Below are 19,179 nucleotides of genomic sequence, written 5' to 3' on the forward strand. Positions count from 1 at the left end.
TTCACTACGTGCACCACTGGTATTTTGTGGAAAAGCACATGTAAGATTCTGCAACAGTCTCTGCTGATACTCCTGCATGCGTGCATCCCTTTCTATGGCAGGAATAATTTCTGCAAATTTACTTTTGTACCGGGGATCTAACAGTGTGGCAACCCAGTAGTCAGGATTATTTCTAATTCTCACAATTCGAGGGTCATGTTGCAGGTAGTGCAGCAAGAAGGCACTCATGTGTGTTGCGCATCCAGGAGCACCAAGTCCCTGTTGTGTTGGTGGCGAGGTAACAATCATGCTTCCTTCCTCTGTCCTCTCCCCCCAACCTCGCACAACAGAAATGTGATCAAGGTCTCCCTCATCTGATGAGTCTTCCATCAGTTCGTCCTCCACTTCTTCCTGGGCTCCTGCACCTTCCTCACTAGTTTGGCTGCTACCATGCGCCCTGGTAAAATCATCTCCCCCACCCTCACATGCCTGCCGCCCTGGTGCTGCCGACCGTCTGGACCTTGCAGATGTTAGCCCTTCCGCATACAACTCCTCCTCCTCTACTTCCTCCACCTCCTCTTGTGCCACCACCTGACTCCGAATTCTGTTTAACATGTGCTCCAGCATGTAAATCACCGGAATAGTCATGCTGATAATGGCATCGTCAGCACTAAACATCTTCGTCGCCATTTCAAAACTGTGCAGAAGGGTGCATAGGTCCCTGATCTGAGACCACTCCTCCAGCGTGATTTGCCCCACCTCTGAATCTCGTTGGCCCAGGCTATACGTCAGAACGTATTGCACCAGGGCTTGTCGGTGCTGCCACAGTCGCTGCAACATGTGCAGAGTTGAATTCCACCGGGTAGGCACATCGCATTTTAGCCGGTGAAGTGGCAGGCCCAACGACTTCTGTAGAGATGTAAGTCGCTGAGCTGCGGGATGCGAACGGCGGAAGTGAGCACACAGCGACCGTGCCCTCTGCAGAAGGCCATCTAGTCTGGGATAGTGGGCTAAAAATTGCTGGACAACCAGGTTCAACACGTGAGCCATACAAGGCACGTGTGTGACATTGCCCCGGCGAAGGGCCGCACCCAGGTTTGCAGCATTGTCGCACACGGCCTTCCCTGGTTTCAGGTCCAGTGGAGACAACCATTCATGAAATTGGTTCTCCAGAGCTGACCACAACTCCTCAGCTGTGTGACTCACATTTCCCAGACATTTCAATGTAAAAACCGCCTGATGACGATGAGCCCTACTGCCAGCATAGTAAGGAGGTGTGCAGGATCCCTTCTGCGCAGTTAGAAAGCTTGTGGCATGACCAGACAGGCTTTGGGTGCAGGTGGAAGACCGAGAGGAGGTTGAGGAGGCAGAAGCAGTGGAGGAAAAATGACATAAAGAGGATTGACGCACAACTCGTGGGGACGGCAAGACTTGGACAGCAGCCCCTTGTCCTGCTGTCACCATAGTTACCCAGTGCCCAGTCAGCGACATGTAACGCCCCTGTCCATGCCTACTCGTCCAAGTGTCTGTGGTGAAATGCACCCTGTCACACACAGAGTTTCTCAAAGAAGCGGTGATGTTGTGTGCGACATGCTGGTGGAGCGCAGGCACACCTTTCTTTGAGAAGTAGTGCCGACTGGGCATCTGGTACTGGGGCACTGCGACGGACATAAGGTCTCGAAAATCCTCTGTGTCCACCAGGCGGAAAGGCAGCATTTCTGTAGCCAAGAGCTTGCAGATGGTGAAATTCAACCTCTTAGCTTTCTCATGGCTAGGAGGAAATGGTCTTTTACTTGTCCACATCTGAGGGACCGAGGGCTGGCTATTGTGCTTAGACGGGGTTGATAAGGGTGTCCCCGGCAAACTGCCGGTCTGTGAGGAAGATGCAGGCGGACATGTTAGGTTGCCTTGATCCAAAGGTGGTGCTATCGATGTCGGACAGCGCTCAAGACCAGCTCGTGTTACCACCTCCAAAGAAAATGATGACCTGCCAATCACGCTGGCTGTTGCGGGTAAAGAGGTGGCAGGTCTGCGCCGCAAAACAGGTGTGACTGCTGTCCCCCCAGTCACAGAGGATGAAGAGGCCGCGGATGCACAAGATATGGCAGACGGTGGTTGGCCCGGCCGGCTAGACCGCATTGTAGCACACTGAGCTTCCCACTGCAACTTATGCTTCATGTCCATGTGCCGGTTCATGCATGAAGTACTCAAACTATGTATTTTTTGGCCTCTACTTAGCTTTTGCTGACAAATGTTACAGATAACACGAGTTGGGTCATCTTTATCGATCTGAAAAAATGCCCAGGCTATGCAAGGCTTAGCACCCATGCGACCTGAAGAGCCACCACGACTTGTGGTGAGAGGCAGAGTTGTGTTTGAGGATGCAGTTGTCGACGTGCTTCCAGTACTACGTCTCTGTCCAGGAAGGCGCAACCTGACCTCGTCGTCACTAGCATCTTCCTCCACCTCCTCTGCTGACCTCATCTCTTGGCTGACTGTGGGTTGACAGTAAGTGGGATCTCCGACCTCATCATCATCACCCTGTGCGTTATCACACCCGTCGTCCTCAGAGCCAACCTGTTCCTGCCCTGACAAAAAACTAAAGTTGTCGCTCCAATCAGGTATTTGAGTCTTATCATCGTCTTCCTCATTGTCTCCACCAACAGGAGTTACAGTTTGGGAATGAGGGTCTACATTATGGTCAGAACCTTCTGCGTCTGGTCCTGGATCCGACTCATAAAGATTCTGGGCATCAGTGCAGATCATTTCCTCGTCTGGATTCACAGAAGCGCTGGAGTCGACCTCTGATTCCCAGGCTATAGTATGAGTAAACAGCTCTGCAGACTCAACCATCTGTTCTACCTCATACTCAGACGGGCAGCTGGAGATTTGGGAGCTGTGAGGAAGCAAGTGCGATTTGGGTGACACCTTTGAGGACTGGAGTATTTGTGATGTTGAAGTTGATGTGGAGAGCCCACTTAAAGGAGCACTTGATATCCGTTGAAGCACCTGCTGTTTTTGTGCCTCATCTGGAATTTGTAGCGATTGGCGTGGCCGTAAGAAAGGGATCTTATCACATTGTCCGCTAAAAGAAGTAGACATTTTAGTTTGGCTGGAAGATGGTCTTTCTTCTGCACCTACCCCACGGACACAACCTTTTTTCCCCTTCCCAACACGCCTATTCCCCTTTCCACCAGCAGCAGGCCTTTTTCCACTCATTTTGGTGGTTAACTAATTCACAACTCTGGAGTTGTTTGCACAAAAAAACAATGGATGGTAACCGAGCAGAGCTGAGTGGCCAAACTGTGGTATTAGGCCAAAACTATTGGCTGGGTTAGATGCAGAAAAAAATTATTTTTAATTTGCAACCTGATGGAGGTCAGTATAGATGGACTAATAGACCAAGTCCCACACACCGCTAGAAGCCCAAATATTTTTTCAGAGCTAGATGCAGAAAAAAATTATTTTTAATTTGCAACCTGATGGAGGTCAGTATAGATGGACTAATAGAACAAGTCCCACACGCTGCTAGAAGCCCAAATATTTTTTCAGAGATAAATGAAGAAAAAAATTATTTTTAATTTGCAACCTGATGGAGGTCAGTATAGATGGACTAATAGACCAAGTCCCACACACTGCTAGAAGCCCAAATATTTTTTCAGAGCTAGATGCAGAAAAAAATTATTTTTAATTTGCAACCTGATGGAGGTCAGTATAGATGGACTAATAGACCAAGTCCCACACACTGCTAGAAGCCCAAATATTTTTTCAGAGCTAGATGCAGAAAAAAAATATTTTTAATTTGCAACCTGATGGAGGTCAGTATAGATGGACTAATAGACCAAGTCCCACACACCGCTAGAAGCCCAAATATTTTTTCAGAGCTAGATGCAGAAAAAAATTATTTTTAATTTGCAACCTGATGGAGGTCAGTATAGATGGACTAATAGACCAAGTCCCACACACTGCTAGAAGCCCAAATATTTTTTCAGAGCTAGATGCAGAAAAAAATTATTTTTAATTTGCAACCTGATGGAGGTCAGTATAGATGGACTAATAGACCAAGTCCCACACACTGCTAGAAGCCCAAATATTTTTTCAGAGCTAGATGCAGAAAAAAATTATTTTTAATTTGCAACCTGATGGAGGTCAGTATAGATGGACTAATAGACCAAGTCCCACACACCGCTAGAAGCCCAAATATTTTTTCAGAGCTAGATGCAGAAAAAAATTATTTTTAATTTGCAACCTGATGTAGGTCAGTATAGATGGACTAATAGACCAAGTCCCACACACTGCTAGAAGCCCAAATATTTTTTCAGAGCTAGATGCAGAAAAAAATTATTTTTAATTTGCAACCTGATGGAGGTCAGTATAGATGGATTAATAGACCAAGTCCCACACACCGCTAGAAGCCCAAATATTTTTTCAGAGCTAGATGCAGAAAAAAATAATTTTTAATTTGCAACCTGATGGAGGTCAGTATAGATGGACTAATAGACCAAGTCCCACACACCGCTAGAAGCCCAAATATTTTTTCAGAGCTAGATGCAGAAAAAAATTATATTCAGTTTGCAACCTGATGGAGGTCAGTATAGATGGACTAATAGAATGATGCTATGCCCAAAAGATTTTACTTCACTAGGTGCAGTAAAAAAATTGGTATTCTATACACAGGTGGTATATCTTGCAACACAGATAGGCTACTCCACTGACTAACACACTCTGCAATAGGCCAAAAAGGATTAGCTTTGCTAGATTCAGCCAAATGCTGTGAAAAAAACTTGCACAGCACTGGCACAGACCTGCCTGGCAAAAACTGATAGGAACTCATGTAACCTAGTCCTGAAAAGGACTCCAATTACAATTAGTCTTTACTCCCACAACCTATCTATTTAAGAGCACAGACCTCCCTGATAAAAGTCGTAGGAAATGCTGTAACCTAGTCCTTAAAAGGACTGCAATCACAACTATTCCCTACTCCCAAGCTATCTGTATATTTGTGCGAAAATTGGCTTGAAATTAACAAGGTATAGCACACACAGCAACAGCGGTGCCGTCTAACACGCAGCTGCAGCAGTGAGAAAATGGTGGCGATGGGGAAAATGGCTTGGTCTTATAGGGCAAGGACATGTGACATACACTGCCAATCACACATGCCCTTGCTTGTGTGAAAAAAAGCACTTCGCTCCGTGTGTGCGCTGCTGATAGGCTGACAGATTGCACCTCCCCACTGCAAATGCGGGAAAGAGAAAAAAAAATGGAGATCTTCATTGTTCCTGCAGAGATCCATCCCCTGCCCCTCCCCCCGCCCCGCTGTACACTCAAACTGCGTATTAACATTAATTTTCATCATTACTGAGAAAAAATCCAGTTATGATTTTGGTGCACGAACAGTTATCGAACATAACCTCGAACAGCCGAATTTTTCTCAAATTGTTCGTGTTCGCCGACCGGCTCGAACACCGCCCAAAACAGCTCGAATTTGAGATTGGCGAACAGTTCGAGTAGAACAACGCTCATCTCTAGTGACTACCTCTTGAAGCTCATCAAGAGAATGCCAAGAGTGTGCAAAGTAGTCATCAAAGCAAAAGGTGGCTACTTTGAAGAACCTAGAATATAAGACATATATTTTCAGTTGTTTCACACTTTTTGTTAAGTATATAATTCCACATGTGTTCATAGTTAATTCATAGTTTTGATGCCTTCAATGTGAATGTACAATTTTCATAGTCATGAAAATACAGAAAAATCTTTAAATGAGAAAATGTGTCCAAACTTTTGGTCTGTACTGTAAATGCTGGAGCAAACTTTGAATAACCTGCGGCAGGCGGTGGTTGCCCCAGAAGAGGATGATGCGGAAGGGATACCAATGTCTCAAATTTCCAAACTGTCGTCACACAGGTGGATGCCAAGTGACTGTGGATTACAGCGATCGAGGGGGTTTGGTGATACTAGGCAAACTGTTAGTGAAGGTGCAAGAGCTGAGGAACTAATGGAGGAGGAAGAGGTGATGGACGAGCAGCTGTCAGAGGATGAAGAGGATAATCATCCCCTCTCGTTTGAACGTGGTTGGCAGGAGGGGATGGAGGAACCAAGCATCAGTGTTACACAGCCCACAGTACAGCCTGGCTTTGGACCTCCTGGAAGTGCCTGACATATGAGTGCCTTCTTGATGCACTATCTGCAACATGATCCCTGTGTAGCTAGGACTCGAAATAATGCTGACTTCTGGGTTGCCACTCTGTTAGATCCATGTTATAATAGTCAATTTTGCCACATGCTTCACGCCCTGGAAAGGGACCAGCTTATGTTGGAGTATCGAAACAAGCTTTTAAGCAACCTTAATAGATATTTTCCCAAAGATAACAGTGAGGCACACAGTGTGCATCGTAGCTATAGTCTTTCAACCTCCGGCACATCAGTTCATCAACGCCAAAACATTAGCAGCAGCAGAGTAAGTGACAAAAGCAATTTCTGGGAGTCCTTTCACACATTTTTTGCACCAGCTCATGAACCAGTACAACAGACTACAAGTCTGACACGTGGTGAATGACTGGAGAGGATGGTGGAGGAGTATCTAGAGCTTAATATGAATACCATCAGGGAGGATTTTGACCCTTTTACATTTTGGGCTTCAAAAATGGATGAATGGCCTGAGCTCGCCTCTCACTCCTTGGAGGTTTTATCATGCCTGCCAGCCAGTGTTCTCTCTGAACGTGTCTTCAGCACTGCTGGTAGTGTCTTGACGGATAAGCACACCCAGCTGTCCCCTGAATGTGTAGACCACCTAACTTTCATCAAGATGAACTAGTCATGGATCTCCAAGGACTTTTGCATCCCAATTGCAGACTGTATAGAGTAGGCGATGTTGTCGTTTTGAGTGTGCTGCATTGATCTCTTGAAATTGCAGTCTGCTGCAGGTTTTAGACCCTAATTTTGGGAAATGTGGAGAATTCTGATTGTGTCTCCATCCATTGGGTTGGCTGTAGTGAGACAGGTTTGGGTCGGCATTAAACTACTTGTAGTCTGATGACATTGATGCCACTTTGGTGGTGTTAGGCCCTCATTTAGGGAAATGTGAACACTCCTGGTTAGGTCTCCATCTCCTGGGTTGGCTGTACTGAAAAAGGTATGGGTCTTATTTACACTATTTCTACTGTAGTGAAATTGATTAGACATTGCTAGTGTCTGCCACTAATTTTTTGAAATGTGGAGAATCATCTATTGGATTGGCTGTAGAGGCACTGGTTTTGGCTTCCTTTGCAATACTTATACTCTAGTCAAATTTGTGCCACTTTGGTGGTGTTAGGCCCTCATTTAGGGCAATGTGAATGTGATGCCTCTTACTCGAAAAGCCCTTTAGTTTACCCTGGGAGATGGGGGACTCGGAGTCGGGTCCTGTGATGGAGATATGGGGTGCAGCCATGGCCCGGACCCGACCCGTGCTCAGGGCCGTCACATTAAAAGAGATGGTGTGGGCTTATCCGGGTTGAGTGTCTGATTTACGACTACACCACCTGTGGCACTTGGTGAAGGCCACCAGCGCCGCTGCAGTCCGCTGAGGCATGGTGTTATGGCGGCCAGAGTTATTACTACTCCCCACAGGCGGAGCAAGTCCTCAGGGCAGAGGGACAGGATGGAGGGGGTAGTAGTAGAGGAGAACGGGCGCCGCGTTGTGCGGTGTAGCGCAGAATAAACAGTCCGGAGGCCATAGGGGTGAACTTCCAAGGCTTTACTCACTTTAGAGATGGCAGAAGGAAGGTGACTCCCTGCTCCCCGCGGAGTCCTGCGGTCACCAGGGACGGGGGTCCGACAACCTCCGAGTAAGTCCAACATTCAGTCGGGACCCTACACCAGAGTGTTCCTGAACTACAGACCGAATCCTTTCCTGTCCGTGTGTGTGCAAATAGGCCGGATCTCCCTCTGAACTCCTCTCAGAACAAGGGCACGGGTGGCAGCTCCGCTCCATCCGATACCCGGTGGGATCCTCAGGGCCTATCGGGCTTTCCCGACCAGGACATAGAGTAGCAAGGTCAGGTGTCGGGGGCCGGTACCCCTCTTGCAGCCGGACTCCCTCTGAATATATCAGGTTGGCGAGGACAGGTGGCGTACACCGCTCCATCTGCATCCTGCCTGGGATCCATTTGCTTTGGAGCCACACTCTTAAGCTCCGGGCATTCTTGGTCCTGGTCATTGGCCGGGTTGAGACATTCCCCGTCTGCAACCTGCCCCTCATCCCAAGGCCGGGGTACAAGGACCGTGTCTCCCTCCCCTGCAGGTCCACACAGGATCCACACTCAGGGTGGGAGGTCACGGTTACACACAGTATTTGACAGCACAAAACGACCAAAACCAAAGATGGCTCTTTATTAAATATGAAATTTAAAGTGTAACTAACTTGTAAGTCCTCCACCCTCACCCACTAACTGGTTCCCCTAACTCTTGGTTACCCAGTCTCCCTGTAACCAAGGGAGCAGCACCTAGTGCATACTAGCCCCCTCTGGTGGAGAAATGTGGTGTTGGATGCAAGGTTGGGTCACGACTATCACACTGTTCTTACCTCAGAGGAGGAACACTACACTCCATTAGAGAAGTGTAGCATCCCTGTGGCGGTCGAACCCTCAGGGGCGCCACATGAACACTCCTGGTTAGGACTCCATCTCCTTGGTTAGCTCTACTGGAAGAGCTGTTCATCTTATTTACACTATTTCTACTGTAGTGAAACTGATTAGACATTGCTAGTGTCTGCCACTAATTTCTTGAAATGTGGAGAATCATGATTGGGTCTCCATCTATTGGGTTGGCTGTAGTGGAACTGGTTTTGGCCTCCTTAGCAATACTTATACTCTAGTGAAATTGATGCCACTTTGATGGTGTTAGGCCCTTATTTAGGGAAATGTGAACACTCCTGGTTAGGTCTCCATCTCCTGGGTTGTCTGTACTGGAAGAGGTGTGGGTCTTATTTACACTATTTCTACTATAGTGAAATTGATTAGATATTGCTAGTGTCTGCCGCTCATTTTTTGAAATGTGGAGAATCATGATTGGATCTCCATTAGTGTTGAGCAAGCACTAAAATGCTCGGGTGCTCGAAGCTCGGGCCGAGCTCACTGTGATACTCGGGTGCTCGACCCGAGCAACGAGCCCAATGTTAGTCTATGGGAGACCCGAACATTTTTGCGGCGGCACCCCCGGCAGTCTGTAGAAAGCCTAAAAAGTGCCCAAAACGATAGTGACAGTGCTCAAATGACATGGGGACAGCATGGGGATCGCCCCTGGAAGCATTTCTAACCCCCAGGTCACTGCTGTCAACAACATGGTCAGAGGTATTAAGCCACTTTTACAGGCTCACAATAAAACGTTCAAAAACGAAAGTGAAAGTGCTTTCCTGTGAAATATGTTAACCCCTTAACGACCATGGGTCTTTCTGTTTTTGTGTTTTCCTTTTTTGCTCCCCTTCTTCCCAGAGCCAGAACTTTTTTAATTTTCGTTCAATATGGCCATGTGAGGGCTTATTTTTTGCGGGACGAGTTGTACTTTTAAACACCATCACTGGTTTTACCATATCGTGTGCTGGAAAATGGGAAAAAAATTCCAAGTGCAGTGAAACTGCAAAAAAAATGCAATTCAACAGTTGTTTTTTGGGTCCTTTTTTTACCACGTTCACAGATTGCTAAAACTGACCTGCCATCATTATTTTCCAGGTCGTTACGAGTTCATAGACACCAAACATGTATAGGTTCTTTTTTATTTAAGTGGTGAAAAAAAAATCCAAAGCTTGCTAAAAAAAACCCAAAAAATGGCGCCATTTTCCGAGACCCTTAGCTTCTCCATTTTTCGGGATCTGGGGCCAGGTGAGTGCTTATTTTTTGCGTGCCGGGCTGACGTTTTTATTGATACCATTTTAGGGTAGATCCGATGTTTTGATTGCCCGTTATTGCATTTTATTGCAAAGTTGTAGCGACCAAAAAAACTTAATTCTGGCGTTTAAAATTTTTTTCTCGTTACGCCGTTTACTGATTGTATTAATTCTTCTTTTATATTGATAGATCGGGCGATTCTGAACGCGGCGATACCAAATATGTGTATGTGGTTTTTTTTTTATATATATATATTTTATTTTGAAAGGGGCGAAAGGGGGGTGACTTTAACTTTTATATATTTTTTATTATTTTTTTTTTTTAAAAACTTTTTTTTTACACTTTCTGCTTGCTTCTATAGTCTCCAGAGGAGACTAGAAGCAGCAGTTGTCTGATTGCTTCTACTGCATACAAGCGATGAGCAGATCGCTTGTATGCAGGAGAAATGCTCACTTGCTATGAGCGCTGACCACTAGGTGGCGCTCATAGCAATTGAGACATGACAACCACAGGCGTCTGCTGCAGACCCTGAGTTGTCATGCCCACCCATTGGTGACCCGCGATCATGTGATGGGGTCACTGATGGGCGGGGCTTAGGACTCCCGGAAGCGCGAGTTAAATGCCACTGTCAGAGATTTAACATGTTAACAGCCGCGGGTGGATTGCGATTCCAATAATCAGCTGACATGTGCTCGCTTCAGTGTGGGCTCACCGCCGGAGCCCCCGCTGAACCGGCCATCCCGACCTGGTGCGTACTATTACTGACCAGGTCGGAAAGGGGTTAAGGAACATCCTTTCCAGGGTAAAGACTTGTGTATAAGGTAAAATAAATAACCAAAAACAAAAATACTCCTCCACACCTTGGGCTATGTTCACAAGTAGCATTTTTTATGCGTTTTTGCACGTTTGTATTGCTTTCAACCGTGACAAATGCATTCACCGGGAAATGTCATTTTAACATTTTACAACCTTATCTGGCCATGTGGTGTGTGACACATCATCAGACACATGCATACAGTGCTGAAAAGACATGGGAACAGCATGGGGAAGACCCCTGGAAGCATCTCTGACTCCCAGGTCACTGCCTAAAAGTGTGCCCATCATAAGTGATCCTTGGAGCATGCGAAGATGATCACTGATGTTTGCAGACTTGCAACAATCATTGTCCATGTCCTTGTCCCACTGCAGCGGTCAGTTGTCCCTACCCTCTTCCTTGGAATGCAAGCGCAAGTATGCAGCCAGCCACCCAGCCACAGGCTGCAATACTATACTGCCAAATTTTTGTCAACTGCTTGCACTTGAAATGTGGCCTTTTATGCCCGTGGAGGCGGAAGCTGTCCACAATCTTATGGCGGCAGCGACCGGGTATCCATACTCGGTTCCCAGCCGCCACTATTTGTCCCGGTGTCATCTCCACCTTCCACAAGCACGGGTCCCACAACATTACCTGTGCCCTCCCCAGTGAATTTTTTGGTAAGGACCTCCTACCCACAAACACGTGGTCAAGTGAATGTGGCCAGGGACGGTACGGAGCCAGTCCACAGCTTTTTTTGCTGAGTTGTATTTCACCACAGCCATATTCTTTAGCTTGGTGAAAGGACTTGGGAAACCATATCTACTCCAGATGTCATTTCTCCCAGGAAGCCCTCTAAAGCTGCTTTCACTTGAAATGTGGCCTTTTAGGCTCGTGGAGGCGGAAGCTGTCCACAACCTTATGGCGGTGGCGACCGGGTATCCATACTTGGCCCCCAGCCACCACTATTTGTCCAGGTGTCGTATTCGCCTTCCACAAGCACGGGTCCTACAACATTACTCGTGCCCTCCCCAGTACACTTACTTGGAAGGACCGCCTACCCACAAACACGTGCTCAAGTGAATGTGGCCAGGGATGGTACGGAGCCAGTCCACAGCCTTTTTTGCTGAGAGTTGTAATTCACCACAGCCATATTCTTTAGTTGGGTGAAAGGACTGGCATAGAGGGAAATCGTATCTACTCTGGGTGTCATTTTTCCCAGGAAGTCCTCTAATGCAGCTTGTTGCAGAAGCAATGGCAGCACGTCCAATATCAGCTTGCACTTGTCGGTGGTGCTTTGACACACAAACATCTTTCTTTGCGCATTTAATTTCATGACTACAGAGTTGGTCAATGGCCTGATCTGCAATGTGGTTTGAGAAATAGCATGCATACGCACGTCCGATCCACATTAAAAAGCAACCATAGAGTGTCCGGGAACCTTCCCCCACACTTTTCTTAGCCAGGGCTGCTTCTTGGATGTTTGGACGTGCCCACCAGAGAACCAGAGTCTCCTCCGGTGGGCCCTGGCTTCTCCTTCAGGAGAGTTCATAGTGCTGAGGTGAGGCCATGATGATGATAGAGGCAACCATCTGCTTAGTTTTCAGTTACTTGGAATGCAAGCGCAAGTATGCAGCCAGCCACCCACCCACAGGTCGCAACACTAAACTGACAGATTTCTGGGCAGCTGCTTGCACTTGAAATGTGGCCTTTGAGGCTCGTGGAGGAGGAAGCTTTTCAAGCTCATGCCGGCGGCGGTAGGGTGTCCATACTTGGTCCCCAGCCGCCACTATTTCTCACGGTGTCGTCTCCGCCTTCCTCAAGCACGGGTCACACAACATTACCCGTGCCCTCCCCAGTAAACTTACCGGGAAGGACCGCCTACCCATCAACACGTGGTCAAGTGAACGTGGCCAGGGATGGTACGGAGCCAGTCCACAGCTTTTTTTGCTGAGTTGTATTTCACCAAAGCAATATTCTTTAGCTTGGTGAAAGGACTTGGGAAACCATATCTACTCCAGCTTTCATTTCTCCCAGGAAGTACTCTAAAGCTGCTTCACTTGAAATGTGGCCTTTTAGGCTCGTGGAGGCGGAAGCTTTTCACTACTTCATGCCTCATGCCTCGTGTCCATACTTGGTCTCCAGCCGCCACTATTTCTCCCGGTGTTGTCTCCGCCTTCTACAATCGCGGGTCCCTGAGCATTACTGCTGGTACATTTCTGTGGGAATCTGCTTGCCTCCTACTAGCCTGGAATATTTCCAGTAAACTATGGTACGACGCCATGGTATTAGTAGTGCCCCCAGTACCAGTAACGAAGCCATCCCCAATTTCCTTCTCAGGAATTTTATATGGTAGACTGAGTGGCTGCCCAAATATATTAGTTTCTCACAAAGGAGCTGAAGATAGAGTGGCAGTAGGTGCTAGTTTCTCTAGCCTGTTAGATGTCAGAGGTTGAATGGCAGCACATTGGATCAGTGGTTAGCACTGAAGCCTTGCAGCTCTAGGATCCTGGGTTCAAATCCCAGCAAGGACAACATCTGCAAGGATTTTGTATGTTCTCCACGTGTTTGCGTGCATTTCCACCTCAGTAAAAAAGCAGCCATAGAGTGTCCGGGAACCTTCCCACACACTTTTCTTAGCCAGGACTGCTTCTCAGCAGGGTTGGACGGTCCCACCAGAGAATGGCTTCTACATCAGGAGAGTTCATGATAACGCTAACTTTGCAGCTGCTATGGGGCTCTTGAGCGGGGGAGAAAGGTGAGCCCTCAGAATCAAATCCTCTGGTGGGCCCAATGTTTTTCAATCTGAAACAGCATCTCAGTGCGAGTTGTATTTCACCACAGCCATATTCTTTAGCTCGGTGAAAGGACTGGCATAGAGGGAAACCATATCTACTCCGGCTTTCATTTCTCCGTCACCAGGTTCCACCCATTGTCACACACGACCATGCCTGGCTGTATGTTCAGTGGTGAGAGCCACAGATCAGGCTGCTGTGTTACAGCTTTCAACAACTTTGCAGCTCTGGGCAGTTTGTCACCTAAGCATTAAGCATGTTATCTTCAGCACAGCCTGCTGCCGCTTGGCTAAGGCAGTGCTGCAGTGCTTTCAGCTTGTGACTGATATGGTCATTTCGGAAATGGAGGAGGAGGTGCAGGAGCTGAACAATGTGATTACATTGAGGTTACGTTGGCGACTCTGATTTTTATACTAAAGAAAGATCCTACTGTTTTGTTTTTTAAGTTATTTTTTAAGACAAATGCATTCACCGGGAAATGTAATTTTAACATTTTACAACCTTATCTGGCAATGTGGTGTATGACACATCATCTGACACATCCTGTTTCATTTATGATGGAGGGACTCTGAAAGTCAAAAAGCCTATTTTTATACGGCCATCAGGCAGCCCTTACTATTCTTAAAAGGCCAGCAGTTGGCCCTCACTATCGTTAGAGAGTCATCAGCCGGCTATGCTTTGTTGTTCCCATTATTAACGAGTGGGTCTCTTATGCTGTTATTGCGTATACAGTGACTGCAACGGCTGCCAAAAATTCGGATGCAACCAAATACCCCTTTGAAGAGACATAGAGGAGGGTCTCAGTAAAAAAAATGTTGCCATTATAAAGGAGCTGGTCTCTTATAGTGGTAATGCCCATGCTGTAACTGCAAGGGCTGCCAAAATTTGGGGAAAACCCCACTAAGAATTTAAAGACACATAGAGCAGGGCCACGGTAATGAGTACAACATGTCCCCATTAGAAAGGAGAGAGTCTGCTATACAGGTATAGGGTATGCAGTGAGTCCAATAGCTGACCAAATTTGGGAAAAACCCCACTAAGAATTTAAAGACACATAGAGCAGGGCCACAGTAATGAGTACGACATGTTCCAATTAGAAAGAGAGAGTCTGCTATACAGTTATAGGGTATGCAGTGAGTCCAACAGCTGACAGATTTAGGAAAAACCCCACTAAGAATTTAAAGACACATAGAGCAGCGCCACAGTAATGAGTACGACATGTTCCCATTAGAAAGGAGAGGGTCCCCCATAGTGTTGGCCTATGCAATGAATGCAAGGGCTGCCAAAAATTGGGATGCACTCCAATGCCCCATGGAAGAGACGTACAGGGCCTCATGAAAAAATGTTCCCATTATTAGGAAGTGGGTCTCCCATAGTGTTGGCCTATGCAGTGAATGCAAGGGCTGCCAAAAATTTAGAGGCACTCCAATGTCCCTTGGAAGAGACTTAGAGGGCCTCATAAAAAAATGTTCCCATTAGAAAGTAGCGGGTCTCCTATACTTGTAATGCCCATGCACTAAGTGTATGGGCTAACAAACATTTACCCCTGGGGGGTATACATGAACATACTGTAAAATTTTTTTTTTTACGGGCTTCATAAACACCCTTTTAAAAAATTATGTGGGTGATGCATCACAGACCACGGTCATCCTGGTGTATGGTGGTGGAGGATGAGGATGAGGAGAAGGAGGAGGACAAGAGCAAATAGCCCAAATCATGAAGCATATACCCATGTGTGGGTGTGAAAAGGTGCATGGGAATACACCTCCCAAAAAAAGACACTGGATTTGAGTTTATGTTACGCTGCTATCATTCGGTGGTGTTGAGAAGTCTGGCCCAATCCAGCCCTTGATCATTTTTATAAAAGTCAGCCTGTCAGCATTTTCAGTTGACAGGCGGTTGCGCTTATCAGTTATAATTACACTAATGGCACTAAAAACCTGTTCTGATAAAACGCTAGCGGCAGGGCAGGCCAGGACCTCCAAGGTGCAGAGAGCCAGTTCATTCCACGTATCCAGCTTGGATACCCAATAATTAAAGGCACAGAGGAATCACGGAGGTTGTTGGTACGGTCGACAAGGCCCTCCCTCATCATCTTCCCAAACTTTGCACTCCTTGTGAGAGTACCCCACGCCTCAGGGCTTGTGCTATGGGAGGGGCTGAGAAAATTCTCCCAGAACTTTGGCAGTGTTCCCCTGTCTGTAGTCCTTGGTTATCCAACAAACTATGACCTCTGCCGCCAGTGTTTTCAGATGGGAATTTTTTTAATGGTTCCGCAACAAGGTCCTTCTGCCCTATTTTTGTAGACCTGTCCGCCTCAGGAATAAGAGACATAAAGTTCTCCTTGTAGCATGGGTCTAGAAGTGCCACCAACCAGTAATGACTGTCACCCAAAATTTTGACAACGCGAGGGTCATGGGAAAGGCAGCGTAACATAAACTTAGCCATGCGTGCCAGACTGCTAACAGGCAACACTTCCGTGTCCTCACCAAGAGGACGAGTGACCATGCTCTCCTCCTCCTCTTTCTCTCTTTCCCCAGGCCATCCACGACTGAACAGACGGTATGACAGTTGTGCAGGTAGTACCGTCTATAGCGCATGAAACTAGCTCCTGTTCTTCCTCCTCCTTCTCATCATCATCTTCATTGTCACCCAATCCACGTTGGGATGAGATGAGGCTGGGCTCTGTGTAATCACCCTGCATGGTTCCTTGCTCCATCTCATCATGCTCCGCTTGCAATGCATCCTCATCGATAGTGAGCAGAGAGTGTTTCAGAAGACAGAGAAGCGGGATGGTGACACTAATTATGGCGTCATCGGCCCTCACCATCTTGGTGGAGTCCTCAAAGTGTTGGAGGATGGTACAGATGTCTGACATCCATGTCCACTCCTGAGGTCTTATGTGTGGAGTCTGAACTTAGTATCGACAGCCTTGTTGATGCTGGTACTCAACAACTGCCCTCTTCTGCTCACAAATCCTTCCCAACATCTGAAGTGTAGATTTCCAACGCGTGGGGACATCACACACCAATCTGTGAGTCGGAAGCTGCAAACGCTGCTGAAGCACGGCAATGGCGGTGGAAGCTGTAGTTGACTTTCTAAAATGGGCACACAGGTGGCACACTTTAACAAGCAGATCTGGCAGCTTTGGGTAGGATTTGAGAAATTGCTGAACCACGAGGTTGAGCACATGGGTCAGGCATGGTAATTGTGTGAGCTTGCTTCACCTCACAGCCGCCACCTGGTTCCGGCAATTGTCACACACGACCATGCCTGGCTGTAGGTTCAGCAGTGTGAGCCACAGATCTGCCTGTTCTTTCAGAGCTGTCCACAACTCTTCAGCATTGTGCGGTTCGTCACCTAAGCATATTAGCTTCAGCAGTGCTTGTTGCCGCTTTGTCCGAGGCAGTGCTGCAGTGCTTCCAGCTTGTGACTGATGTGGTCATTTCGGAGATGGAGGCTGAAGAGGAGGAGGTGGCTGAGGAGGATGAGGTGCAGTAGCTGTAGACTCCGGAGGAAACCCTGATTAACCTAGGGCCTGCGATCCTTGGCATCTGGAGGATGTGTTCCATCCCAAGGTCCGACTGGGTACCATCCCTGCCCACAAGCACTTGTCCACTTGTCCATGGTTAGGTGTCTTTTCCCGATAATTGTGATGTTGAGGGCGCGGCTAATGTTTTGGGACACGTGCTTGTGTAATGCGTGGATGGCATACCAGGAGAAATAGTGGTGGCTGGGGACCAAGAAGAGAGGAACGGCCACCGCCATCATGTTGTGAAATGATTCCGTCTCCACGAGCCTAAAAGGCAACATTTCTAGTGCAATCACTTGTGAAATGTGGGAATTTAGTAGTGACCCGTGGGGCGTTGGCTGCTTATTTGTGCTTGCGTTCCAAGGACTGGGGTATGGACAATCAACACTGCGGTGAGACAAGGACGTGGACGTCATTCCTAATGCTGCTACTTCACAGTGTGCAATGACAGGTGCAGGGCAGGAGGCATCTTCGCATGCACCATGGACAGGGAATTGGCTTGCATGCACAACAGCGGAAGAAGCAGTGATGCCACCCGCAGACACTGTTCCTGGACCGTGGGGTTCGGCCCACAAAATGCCTGATCATTCTGGTGGTAGTCAAGCTGGTAGTTTTGCCACCCCTGCTGATGCTGGCCTGGCAAGTGGTGCAAATGGCCTTTTTGGGGTTATCGGCAGAGTCTTTAAAAAACAACCAGACTCGGGAAGACCTAACAGTCGTAATGGCAACTCCCTTAGTGATGGTGTTACGGGGAACGGTTGCCTGCCTTCTTTCTGTGGCCACAACACTCCTTCTACCTGCCTGTTGGGGTGCTGTGCCTCCCTCCCCCTGTGTGCTGCTCTCCTCGATTTGCATGTCCTCCTGCCAGGTTGGGTCAGTTACTATATTATCCACCACCTCGTTTTCCACTTCCGCACTCTGGTCCTCCTCCTGACTTTCTGGCAATTGTGTCTCATCATCGTCGACCTCTTGTGACACTTTCCCACCGTCGCCTTCGTGTGACCATGGCTGCTCAAATATTTGGGCATCACTACATGCGATCTCCTCTTGCCCCGCTTCAAGTGGACCGGGCAAGAGGCCCAAATCTATCAATGGAAAAGTGAACAGCTCTTCGGAGAGTCCAAGTATGGGATCAGTTGTCTCCGGGCATTCGACAGGGTGGGAGGAATAAGGTTCAGGGTGAGGAATATGCGGTCCAGACTCACAGCTACTGAGTCTTGACAGTGTGGAAGACAAGGTGGTGGTGGAGGCTAAGTGACTGGAAGCATTATTCTCTATCCAACCAATAACCTTTCACACTGCTGTGTGTTCAATATTGGTGTTCTGTGGTCCTCTATTAATTGGGACAGGAACGTAGAGCGAGAAGATGTGGGTGTTGTGGCACAATTTCAGCTTGCCCACGGCCTCAGCCTCTGTATGTACCATCACCATCACGTCCAGTTCCCCGTCCCTTGCGACGTGCCTTGCCCATTTAAATGGACGACAATATCTTCAACGCTCACTACAAATCACTGAATTTGGAGTTAACTTATATGTGAACGTATGACGGACAAACCAGAGTTTTAAATAGCTGGCCTGTAGGTAACTGTTTTGAACAGCAAACTGGTGTCAATTGCTTTACTGACACACTGAAACAAATTTTTAATGGAGGTCAGAAATGGCAGTATTTTCTGAAAACGTATATGTGATCCGGGTGACGGAGAAAACACAATTTTAAATACCTGGGCTGTAGGTAACTATTTTGAACAGCAAACTGGTAATAATTGCTTCACTGACACTCTAAAAAATAAATTAATGGAAACCAGAAATGGCAGTATTTTCTGAAAACGTATATGTGATCCGGGTGACGGAGAAAACACATTTTTAAATAGCTAGCCTGTATGTAACTATTTTGAACAGCAAACTGGTGTCACTTGCTTCACTGACACACTGAAAATTTTTTTAATGGAGGCCAGAAAAGGCAGTATTTTCTGAAAACATATATGTGATTCGTGTGACGGACAAACCACAGTTTTAAATACCTGGCCTGTAAGTAACTATCTTCAACAGCAAACTGGTGTCAATTGCTTCACTGACACACTGAAACTAATTTTTAATGTATGCCAGAAATGGCAGCATTTTCAGTGCAATTATATGTGATCTGTGTGATGGACAAACCACAGTTTTAAATAGCTGGATTTTTAGTGCTGAAATATGGAAAGGACCTGGCTATATCTG

This window comes from Phyllobates terribilis, unplaced genomic scaffold, assembly GCF_046119375.1.
Source record: "Phyllobates terribilis strain yellow unplaced genomic scaffold, ASM4611937v1 Scaffold_4__5_contigs__length_816908805, whole genome shotgun sequence".
In the NCBI taxonomy this organism is placed as follows: Eukaryota; Metazoa; Chordata; class Amphibia; order Anura; family Dendrobatidae; genus Phyllobates; species Phyllobates terribilis.